The sequence below is a fragment of the Siphateles boraxobius genome, unplaced genomic scaffold (genome assembly GCF_051911475.1).
Source record: "Siphateles boraxobius isolate OS27281-9 unplaced genomic scaffold, OSU_SipBor_1 55, whole genome shotgun sequence".
NCBI lineage: Eukaryota > Metazoa > Chordata > Actinopteri > Cypriniformes > Leuciscidae > Siphateles > Siphateles boraxobius.
Genome location: NW_027509181.1, coordinates 3,739,412 through 3,748,220, shown reverse-complemented (window position 1 = coordinate 3,748,220; position 8,809 = coordinate 3,739,412). Strand labels below are relative to the sequence as shown.

Here is an 8,809-nt window from a genome sequence, read left to right as displayed (position 1 = left end):
TTCCCCAGAATATTCTCAACCAATCGCACACAGGAACTTGGATATAGACTTGGCCAATCAATGACTTGCAGGCGGGTGCACGGGTCAATGAGAGGAGAGGGCGGGACAAAAAGAAAGTGAAACAAGAGAGAGGATGGCGGCGTCCGAAGAAGTCCCATGCTGACGGAGATTTCGGTATGATAATTCAGTAAATAACAGTTTAACTCTTAGTTATTGCGTGTGCTACATGTTTTGATCTGAGCTACGGAACAGTTACGGTTTGAGTGGCGTGTGTAAGAGAGGAAGACTCCACGCCATCTGTACTGAAGATTCATCCGTCGTCACATCATCAACAAGTATAGTTCGTATAGTGCGAGGCAAACGTTCTCGCTAGGTAGTGCAAAGTGTTGATTATTTAGATATTCTAGCTCGTCGCCAACGTTGGAAGCTGGTCTCGCAAGGGAAGGAAGACAACCAGCCAGTTCACTGCTACAGCCCGGGACGTGTAGCTGCTATGTGACTTGTCTCTCCTGCTCTCTCCCTCTCCCTCCATCGCTCACGCCATTGTTACACGGTGAGGTTGATGAGTATTGGCTACCCTGCCACACATGACTCCACCATTCTCACGCGATAGCACCGCCCTCGTGATGGACGTGTTCTATTAATTGGTGTACGGTCAGCACATACGTAACGTGGACAATCCGAACCAAAAGGAACATTGAACTGAGGTTGGTCATGGAGTGTTATTAAGTGTATGGTACGAAACTGTTTCTGAGTTTACCATTGTCCTGAAAATTACTGTTGTGTGAATTACATTCACAATACTGCTGTTATGTGCATATGAGGTTTATCTGCAGTGTATTTAGATTGCCTACATGCTGATGTTTGTTAAGTAAAACTTTCAAAGTGTTGTTGAGCCACTCTGGTGAAGTGGTTGTTAATAGAGGGGTTTAACATTTTATGATGGTTACAGGTTGATAGTGAAACCATTACTATACGGTTTACATTTGATTTATAAAAATATTTATTTTTATTTTTATTTTTTTCTCTTTGTAACTATTTTACTCAGTATTAGAATACTGTTACTTAGTATAATAAATAATCACTAATTTCTCAACTTTTATACTATTGCTTTTACTGTGAAGTTTTTCCATATTCCCTGAAGTAGGGGCGTCTCATCCTCTGTCTGTAAAGTATAGTAGGTAGGGGGAATACCAGTTACGTCACACACTGACAGTTAGGCTACTGATATTCTGCACTTTAGGTCTCCACCGTGACATGTCCAAATCCTAAAGCCTAAGCTATTGTGCTTTACTGAGCAGGCAGAGTAGCCACGAGATTAATAGGCCTGGGGGTTAGGGACTTAGATCCTCTGATTTCCAGCCATTCAGGGAAGAGTGATTTACCCCTACTAAGCGGACGTAGGTCCCGTTCGCTACATATTGGCGTCACGAACAGGATCGACTTTTTGTAGCTTTATAGTTTATGCTCCATGGCTGAGATGGAAGAGTTAAGGAAGCAATTTAAGGATCTCCAGGAAACAGTTACAGCTCAGACACTTAGGCTGGGGGAACAAGCGGCACTTCTTGATCAGGCCAGACAAGATCAGAGGGAGGCTCTGTTGATGGCTAAGACTGTAATCGAACAGCAGGCCAAGACCTCCGCGTCTTTGTATATTCCAAGGGAGAGAAAATGTTCCGATTTCACCGGTAGCCCAGCCCAAGGTGAACCATGCGTTGAGGAGTGGATAGCATCCATGAAGTCTAGTTTCAAGATAGCCAGGGTTCCAGAAGAAGATAAAATCGAGTTGCTCAGGCAGCACCTCAAAGGTGAGGCAAAACTGACAGTTAAGTTTCTGTTAAGTGAAGAAAATACTGATATCACAAAGGTCTTTGAAGTTCTGGAGAAAACATATGGCGACAAGGTCCCTGTTGGTGCTCGCCTTAGAGAGTTTTATGACAGGAAGCAAGGCCCAGGGGAAAAGATACGTGCCTACGCTTATGATCTTCAGGAGAAACTGCATAAGCTGAAACGGCGAGACCCGGAGCGAGTTCAAGATCCAGACAAAATGCTGAAAGAACAATTTGTACTTGGGTTAAGAGATGACTTCTTACGGCGTGAAACGAAGAGACAGGAGAAAGCGCAACCAACGCTGTCCTTCTTTGACCTGATGCAAGCTGCCATCACGTGGTCGGAAGAAGAAGAAGAGGCCCCTACAGCAGCCAGAGGCCCAGTGCGAGGAGCAGTTAATGCAGCAGCTGCTGAAGAAGCCTCTTCTCCACTGACCCTAACATCACTATACGAAGCTATCCAAAACCTTGCTGCCCGCCAGGAGGAACTCTACAAAGCAGTTCATGGAAGGGAGCAGGCTGCAATGGCCACTAGACCTGCTAGACCACCTCTAAGAGATGACGAAGGGCGACTCATTTGCTATTCCTGCAATAAACCTGGTCATACGAGCCGCACGTGTCGGCAGAGTAAACCGGCCGAGCATAGAGCAAGGATGGCAGCCGTTGCTACAACAGAGAGTCAAGCCGAAAATGACACACAAAGCCCTAGTGGTTTGGTTTCAGCTGGCATTAAAGCTGTTACCCAGACCAGCGAGAGGGACTCAGCAACTTCTAGTGGTGCATTTGGGGAGTGCTTCACAATTGATGTTTGGATAGATGGTGTAAAGACCAGCTGCCTTTTAGACACTGGTTCCGAGGTCACTACCATTCCAGAGAGTTATTTCAGGGAACATTTCCAGGGGACCGAGTGCTGTCTGTCACCAGCTAAATGGGTTCGTCTAACAGCAGCTAATGGCCTTGAAATTCCAGTGGTCGGGTGTCTGGAGGCGGATATTGAGTGTATGGGCAGGCTGTTGAAGGGTCGGTGTGTTTTTGTGCTGAAGGACAGTTGCAGCGGCAAGAAGGAAAGGGGAAAACCCCCCGGCATTCTGGGAATGAACGTAATCGGAGAGCTCAAGGGCTTCCTGACGGATTTCAAGGGTGTTAAGAAGCTGGACCGAGGTACTCCACAGCCAGGCCATGCCAGCCTACGCCGTATACTGGCCACCATGGAAGAGGAGGAACGGTGTGTGGGCCCAAATGGACGGATAGGGTTCGTAAAAGTCGCAGGAAAGCAGGCTGTCACCATTCCCCCGTTCAGTGAAAAGGTGATCGTAGGTCGCTGTAGGATACCACCCAGAGCAACATGCAAAGTGCTGGTGGAGGCGTCTGCCAGTGCCAGTCTCCCTCGTGGTCTACTGGTGGCAAATGTTCTGGCCCAGACTACTGAGGGGAAGGTCCCAGTGCGCATACTCAACTCAAGTGAGAAGACCATCACATTGTTCCCAAGGTGCAGAGTGGCAGAGTTGAGTAAACCCGATGTGATCGTACCAAGGGAAGTAGTGTCCGTGGAGGAGGTGAATGGAGAAGTGTACGTGAGGAAGGTCAGCCGTGGAGAGGTCGAGTCAGTAGAGGCAGATGGACCACTGTCTGTTCCGGTACACGCAAATCTCGAGGGTCTGACGCCACCTCAGGTGCAAAAGCTGGACAATCTTCTCAAGAAACACCGGGATGTGTTCTCAGAGCATAAAAGCGATTTTGGGTACACCACCACGGTGACTCACCGTATTCAGACTGGAGATGCAAGGCCGATTAAGCAAAGGCACCGCCGTATACCTCCACACATATTTCAAGAGTTTAAGAAACACGTGCAGGACTTGGTCGCACAGGGGGTACTCAAAGAAAGCTCCAGCCCGTGGGCCTCCCCTGCAGTAATTGTCATTAAGCCAGACCAATCTGTACGGTTCTGTTGCGATTACCGTAAGCTGAACAGTGTCACGTTGAAGGACGCCTACCCGCTCCCGAGGGTTGAGGAGTCCTTGGATGCCCTTGGAAAGGCTAAGCTCTTCTCATCGCTAGATTTGACAGCAGGCTATTTTCAGGTGGCTGTCCATGAAGACGATCAGGAGAAAACGGCTGTTACCACCCCGTTTGGCCTATACCAGTGGACGAGAATGCCGTTTGGTCTTTGCAATGCCCCTGCCTCATTTCAGAGGCTAATGGAGGTAGTCCTAGGCGATCTGGCTTTTGACGTGTTACTGATATACCTGGACGATGTACTGGTCTTTTCCAGCGATTTTGATAGCCACTGTGAGAAACTGGACGTAGTATTCACTCGTCTGAAGGAACATGGACTTAAGCTTAAACCGAGCAAGTGTTTCCTGCTAAAGTCAGAAGTCAAATTCTTGGGCCATATTGTTTCTGCGGAGGGTGTCCACGTGGACATGGAAAAGGTCAAAGCACTCCGTGACTGGCCGGTGCCCAGGAGTACAAAAGATGTGCGGCAAGTGGTGGGGTTTATGTCATATTACAGGCGTTTCGTCCCGAACTTCGCCCAGTTAGCAAAGCCGTTACATTCTCTAATGGGAAAGGGCAAGAAAGAGAGTGGAGCCCAGTCTGTTCCCTTTGTGTGGGGTAGAGAATGTCAAGAGGCCTTTGATAAGCTAAGGGAGCACCTTATGTCATCTCCGGTACTTGCGTACCCTGACTTTTCACTTCCTTTCACCCTTACCACCGATGGGAGCCTTCTTGGGTTGGGGGCAGTGCTCAGCCAGCGGCAAGAGGGGGTGGAGCGCGTGGTAGCCTTTGCTAGTCGAGGCCTCCGGGGTTCTGAGCGGAATGACAAAAACTATAGTGCATTTAAGCTCGAGTTACTAGCCCTTAAATGGGGAATAACAGAAAAATTCCGGGATTTCTTAATGTACTCTAGATTTGTGGTGGTGACCGATCATAATCCTCTGCGCTATCTCGAAACAGCTAACCTCGGGGCGGTGGAGCAGAGGTGGGTCGCCCAGTTAGCGGAATATGATTTTGAAGTGCATTATAAGCCGGGGAGGGAGAACACAAATGCGGACGTGCTGTCTCGGCTCCCTCGAGCACAGGAGTCTGAGGTCAGCGACACTGATAAAGACTTTCTGGTAATTCAGGCTGAGGAAGTGCGTGCCTCTCTATGGCCTGGACAGAAGACTGCAAGAAAGCCTAGTGTGCAGGTGGCTTCACAAGCCGCTGTTACGGCGAAGGTTACTGGATATAGCTGGGAGGATCTTCAGCAACTTCAGGCAGAGGATCCTGTCGTGGGCCCTATAGCAAGGGCAACGAAATGTAATGCATGGCCCAATAAGAACCAGTTACGGGAAATGGCTCCAGAGAAAAAAAAACTGGCATCACAACGGGATCGACTAAGCATCCGTCATGGTGTCCTATTTCGTAGCATTTGTGATCCCAGAGATGGTGAGGAAGTACACCAGTTGGTATTACCAGAGGCTCTGCGGAAACATGTGTTCAGTATGGAACATGAGCATGGGGGTCATTTTAGTCAGAAGGGTACACTTGCACGTATGACACGCAGTTTTTACTGGCCCTCAATGAGCAGAGACGTACATGAGTGGGTGAAGCAGTGTAAGCGCTGTGCACTTGCCAAAGACCTATTTCCAGCTATCCGAGCCCCATTGACATGCACTAATGTGACCACACCTCTGGAGGTACTGGCCATGGATTACACCCGATTAGAGGAGTCTGTGGGTGGCTATGAGAATGTGTTAGTTATGACTGACATGTTCACACGGTTTACAATGGCTGTACCCACGAAAGACCAGTCTGCTAAAACCACAGCCAGGGCCATCGTCAAACACTGGTTTGTGTATTATGGCTGCCCCTCTAGGCTTCACTCAGACCAGGGCCGCAGCTTTGAAGCCAGTGTCATCAAAGAACTCTGTCGTATCTATGGCATCTCCAAGAGTCGTACAAGCCCATATCACCCCCAGGGCAACGCTCAATGCGAGCGATTTAATAGAACGATGCATGATATGCTCCGAACTTTGACGCCAGAGAGGAAACGAAATTGGAAGGAGTATCTTCCTGAGCTTGTAATGGCTTATAACAGTCATGTTCACTCCTCAACGGGATACTCCCCGTTTTATCTCCTCTTCGGGCGAGATGCACGACTGCCTCAGGACATTCTGGGGGGAAGAGACTTGGAGCCCAGTGACATTGACAACCTCGATGATTGGGTCCTCGACCACCACGAGAGGCTGAAAGTGGCAGCAGAGGCGGCTGGGGACGCCGCTCAGGATGCGTCTCGGCGACGCAAACGGCTCTACGATCGAAGGTCACGTGCTGCACTTGTCAGATCGGGGGATCGAGTACTGCTAAGGAATCATCGACCAAGGGGAAGGAACAAGATCCAAGACAAGTGGGAGCCAGAGCCATATTTAGTTGTCAAGCAGAATCACCCCGACTTACCTGTCTTCACAGTCAGGCCTGAAACTGGGGGGCCGTCAAAAGTAGTGCACCGAAATCAGATGAAGCATTGCACCTTTCAGACACCTAGTAAGGAAGCAGTTGCTCCCAGGCACAAGAGAGCTGCATCTGGTTCAGACACTGACTCTGTAGGGTTAGTTTGCATTCCTCGTACCCTTCACAATGCACCAACACCTGGCGAGAGTATGGGGGCTAGTCAAGGGGAGCTGCGGGATGTTGAGCCAGAGGCAGTCTTGGGTGGTAGCCGGGGGGAGGTATCCGGTCATGAAAGTGGGGGAGCCTCTGATATTAGCTCTGGGGAGGGGTCTGTTAGGGGGAGTTTAGTTGAGGATGCAGATAACTCAGAGTCAGATAATGAGTCTGTAATAGTGAGACGCCCACAAAGGAACACTAGGGGGCAGTTACCTGTTAGATATCGGGAGGGGTATGTTCTGAAGTGAGCTTCTTTTCTTTTGTTATGTTTTGTTTTGTGATTTTGTTTTACACTAACAAAAGTCTAAAAGAGATGAAAGCATGTGTACTTCTGTTCTGGATGTATTGTTACATTGTATAAAAAAAACATGCACTGTGGTTTAGCAAGGGACTCAAACAGTGAAGTCTATGATGTGGCAGGGTTTGGAAGGGGGGAATGTAGGTGTACACACAGAATGTGCACATATTTTTTGACATGTAGCCCCTACGATAACATGAAGAAATTCCCCAGAATATTCTCAACCAATCGCACACAGGAACTTGGATATAGACTTGGCCAATCAATGACTTGCAGGCGGGTGCACGGGTCAATGAGAGGAGAGGGCGGGACAAAAAGAAAGTGAAACAAGAGAGAGGATGGCGGCGTCCGAAGAAGTCCCATGCTGACGGAGATTTCGGTATGATAATTCAGTAAATAACAGTTTAACTCTTAGTTATTGCGTGTGCTACATGTTTTGATCTGAGCTACGGAACAGTTACGGTTTGAGTGGCGTGTGTAAGAGAGGAAGACTCCACGCCATCTGTACTGAAGATTCATCCGTCGTCACATCATCAACAAGTATAGTTCGTATAGTGCGAGGCAAACGTTCTCGCTAGGTAGTGCAAAGTGTTGATTATTTAGATATTCTAGCTCGTCGCCAACGTTGGAAGCTGGTCTCGCAAGGGAAGGAAGACAACCAGCCAGTTCACTGCTACAGCCCGGGACGTGTAGCTGCTATGTGACTTGTCTCTCCTGCTCTCTCCCTCTCCCTCCATCGCTCACGCCATTGTTACACGGTGAGGTTGATGAGTATTGGCTACCCTGCCACACATGACTCCACCATTCTCACGCGATAGCACCGCCCTCGTGATGGACGTGTTCTATTAATTGGTGTACGGTCAGCACATACGTAACGTGGACAATCCGAACCAAAAGGAACATTGAACTGAGGTTGGTCATGGAGTGTTATTAAGTGTATGGTACGAAACTGTTTCTGAGTTTACCATTGTCCTGAAAATTACTGTTGTGTGAATTACATTCACAATACTGCTGTTATGTGCATATGAGGTTTATCTGCAGTGTATTTAGATTGCCTACATGCTGATGTTTGTTAAGTAAAACTTTCAAAGTGTTGTTGAGCCACTCTGGTGAAGTGGTTGTTAATAGAGGGGTTTAACATTTTATGATGGTTACAGGTTGATAGTGAAACCATTACTATACGGTTTACATTTGATTTATAAAAATATTTATTTTTATTTTTATTTTTTTCTCTTTGTAACTATTTTACTCAGTATTAGAATACTGTTACTTAGTATAATAAATAATCACTAATTTCTCAACTTTTATACTATTGCTTTTACTGTGAAGTTTTTCCATATTCCCTGAAGTAGGGGCGTCTCATCCTCTGTCTGTAAAGTATAGTAGGTAGGGGGAATACCAGTTATGTCACACACTGACAGTTAGGCTACTGATATTCTGCACTTTAGGTCTCCACCGTGACATGTCCAAATCCTAAAGCCTAAGCTATTGTGCTTTACTGAGCAGGCAGAGTAGCCACGAGATTAATAGGCCTGGGGGTTAGGGACTTAGATCCTCTGATTTCCAGCCATTCAGGGAAGAGTGATTTACCCCTACTAAGCGGACGTAGGTCCCGTTCGCTACATATGCCCTTGCCTCGCGTCCTTATGTAAGGTGTTTTTGAACAAAATCGTATCCCCAGTCAGTGGAAACTAGGACTGAACGCCCAATATGTCAATGTTGATATACTGGTCTGGCTTACACCTACAGACACTCCGACTGATGCACATGATCAAATAGACATGCATAACGCGTTTCCTTCTCTTATTTATCCAACGTATTTGCCCCCTTACCCTATATTTTTCCCGCTATTTTAATCCCGAGCGCGAGTCTCGCCCTTACAAAAAAATACTGCAGTTTTTTTAAAGTAATACTGCAGTTTTTGCTACATGTAGAAAAATGCAGTTTTTTTGGACACGAAAAAACTGTAATATTGCAGTATAGCTGGGGTACAACTGCAGTTACTGCAATACAACTGAAGTAGTACTACATA

At 47.4% G+C, this 8,809-nt stretch overlaps 1 protein-coding gene across 7 annotated transcripts in view; it reads left to right on the top strand.

Annotated features, from left to right (window-relative positions):
• The first annotated feature begins 104 nt into the window (after positions 1-104).
• The window catches only part of oplah (5-oxoprolinase, ATP-hydrolysing), a 104,294-nt gene continuing 95,589 nt past the window's right edge, over positions 105-8,809 (top strand). Inside the window, exon 1 of one of the 7 annotated variants that reach the window (XM_077205872.1) lies at positions 105-553. The gene's annotated coding sequence lies outside the window, so the exon portion shown is untranslated. Of the gene's footprint in view, positions 708-4,486; positions 7,719-8,809 lie in introns of those variants that run through there. The other 6 variants (XM_077205867.1, XM_077205869.1, XM_077205868.1 and 3 more) reach the window with 6 other exon arrangements.